Source organism: Poecilia formosa, unplaced genomic scaffold, assembly GCF_000485575.1.
Source record: "Poecilia formosa unplaced genomic scaffold, Poecilia_formosa-5.1.2 Scaffold714, whole genome shotgun sequence".
Taxonomy (NCBI): Eukaryota; Metazoa; Chordata; class Actinopteri; order Cyprinodontiformes; family Poeciliidae; genus Poecilia; species Poecilia formosa.
Window position 1 is genome coordinate 95,290 of NW_006800653.1, and position 2,860 is coordinate 98,149.

At 43.5% G+C, this 2,860-nt stretch overlaps 1 long non-coding RNA gene across 1 annotated transcript in view; it reads right to left on the reverse strand.

Moving 5' to 3' along the window:
- Positions 1 to 2,135, reverse strand: part of LOC107834674 (uncharacterized) — a 17,485-nt gene extending 15,350 nt beyond the window's left edge. Inside the window, exon 1 of the long non-coding RNA XR_001660479.1 lies at positions 1,975 to 2,135. This is a non-coding gene — a long non-coding RNA (uncharacterized LOC107834674). The remainder of the gene's footprint in view (positions 1 to 1,974) is intronic.
- Between the last annotated feature and the right edge of the window lie 725 nt (positions 2,136 to 2,860).

Sequence of the window (2,860 nt, forward strand, 5' to 3'; positions counted from 1 at the left end):
ATATATATATATATATTTCCCCTTTGAAAATTCAGAACTGGGTGAGAAAAGTACAACAACATGCCTTATTCACAGGGTGCAAATTAAATAGTAATTTGCTGTTGGGATTCAGCCCCAGTGGGATGTGTTGTGCCTGTAAAAACAAACAAATGCAAAGACTTCAGATGGTGACAGCAGGAGCCGCCGCAGCAGCAGCAAACCCACGTACGAGCCCCTGCTCACCAGCAGCTACATCTTAGCACTCTGCTGAAACTGTGACAATTTAAAGAGTTCTTTTACACAGACCCTGAGCAGTAAATATAGTTGATGCCAGGCTGAAGGTTTCTCACCATAATAAGATTTGTTTCTGCAGATTTGTACTTCTTAATTCCTCCTCACACGTTTTCCTCTCAGCCGTTTGATCACCAAACACAAGATTAGGTTATGGTTTGGGATTAGCTCCTCAGGGAGCAGCCTGGCATCCTAGGTGTGTCTTTGCTCAACCTAAGAGGCTTACAGTAGAAGTATGTGCTGCTTAATAGACTTATATTTTCATCCTTTCTTGAAGAGAGAATTGAAGCATCTTCCCCCTTACTCCCTAAAAAGTTTGTCACATAGATGCTGATTTGTCACAGACACTCCAAATCCAGTTTTAGTGTGTAATTCTTCTGAACATGGCAGTTAAGCTCTGGCTTTAAGTCTGACTACACCACAGGAGACGGGCTTCGCACAAGCAGAGGCCGTCAGACGGGTGGTGGAGGTTTCCTCACGCAGGCAGGCTGGGAAGGGAATATTTGCACTGTTGTCATGCAGCTGGTGAGGGTTTGATGACGAGGAGCAGAGTCAAGAAAAACATTCTTATAGATTCAAATCCTGCAAACAGGAAAGTCGTGGTGATGAGTATTCATGCATTCTCTTCATTCATACATTTTACAAATCAGAAACATGCAATTCTGATGGATTGTGATTTATGGTGGCTGAGGGTCTGATGTCACCAACAATACTTACCATCCAAAGCAACAAAAGACGACTCAACAGAGCTCTCAGATTCATCATTTCAACTTTAAAAGAAAAGTTTTTAAGAGGTGATGATTATAAAAGAAAACCATCCATTATTTAAGTAGGCCTGGTCTCCTGTTCTCATCATGAGATGTGGGAGGGGCTTTATTTACCGCCAGGATGAAAAGCTTGCAGACTCTGGTGCTTCATTATGTCTAAAATTCTAGAATCATGTCTCTCATATTGGCAGCTCTGATTTATTTGTGTACATTTTTGTTTATAAGTATTTGCAGCAGTAGCACACAAATAAATAATTAAAAATTCATACATTGTGATTTTTTTTTTAGATTTTGTCTCTCACAGGGGCTGCACAGTGGAAGAGTGGGTAGAGCTGCTGCCTTGCAGCAAGAAGGTTCTGGGTTCAATTCCCAGCCCTGGTCTTTCTGCATGGAGTTTGCATGTTCCCCCTGTGCATGGTGGGCTCTCTGGGTACTCCGGCTTCCTCCCACAGTCCACAAACATGACTGTCAGGTTAACTGGTCTCCCTAAATTCTCCCTGGGTTAAAGTGTGTGTGTGCATGGTTGTGTGTCCTGTCTGTTTCTGTGTTGCCCTGCAACAGACTGCCGACCTGTCCAGGGTGACCTGCCTCTCACTCGGAATGTTAGCTGGAGAGGCAGCAGCTCCCCTCCTGACCCACTGAGGGACAAGGGTGTAAGAAAATGGATGTCTCAATTTCAAACCCTCCATGATTTCTAAGTGGGAGAACTTGCAAAGTCACAAGGTGTTTAAATACTTATTTTCCTCACTGTAGATAAATAGAATTGACTCACCCATTACTCATGTTTATCATTATGATGATAGATATTTATTATAGGATGGTAATTATTGTAACATTTATCAGAAAGATAGATAGATAGATAGATAGATAAATAGATTATAATAACATTGGATAATTTGAGAAGTCAGTTTTGAATCTTATCTTAAGAGTCATTAACAACAACAGTGAAATTGAGCTATGCAGTGTGGGTCCTTAGGCAAGACCCTTGGAGCTATATAGCCTACCTCATACCATGAGAGACATTGATACGCATAACATGCCGGCTCAGACGTCGCCCGGCCAAACAAGGTCTGCGTCAGGTGCTGGGGAACCAGAGCACCTGGATGAAAAATGGGATACTGGAACAAGACGGAAATGGGCGAGAGACGAAAACATGGATCTGTTGGAATGCTACTACTCAAGTAACCCTAGTCAGAGGGGCTACATGCAAAGAATGAGGGGAACATGGTTAGTTTGACATCCCCAGTCTACAATGACTGCTAAACAACTAGTAGCTCAGTGTTCCAACATCCACAAACGACAACTGCTATCACAACTTGAGATACACAAATGCTACGGCAAGGGGGAGGAGCCTGGATGTCAGGACAGGGGGGAGTTAACTACAACTACACACCCAGAGACTAGGTAAGTTGCCCCAGTAATGAAAGAACCATCAAAGGAGCAGCTGACCTGAGAGAGAGAATCGTGGCCCGAATGAACACCAGACAACCCCGACGCCAACTACAACGGCTGAGTGAAGTACCATCAGAAAGTCTCATTGAAGATGTGAATGCAGCATTGAGAACGATCCCTACCAACACCATAACAGAAACCAATGAGCTGATATACAACTCAGCATCAGTGATCCTTGAGATGCTTGGCTATAAGAGCAACCATGAGACCCAATATCCATCATGGAAAAGACGGTTAGAGGCTAAGATCAAGATAACAAGGAGGGAAGTGAGCCAGCTGTCAGAGCTCCTAAGGGGTGCAATGAAAAGATCAGTACCCAAGAAGTACAGCCAGATGCCCATACCTGAAGCACTCGAAACTGCCAAACAAAG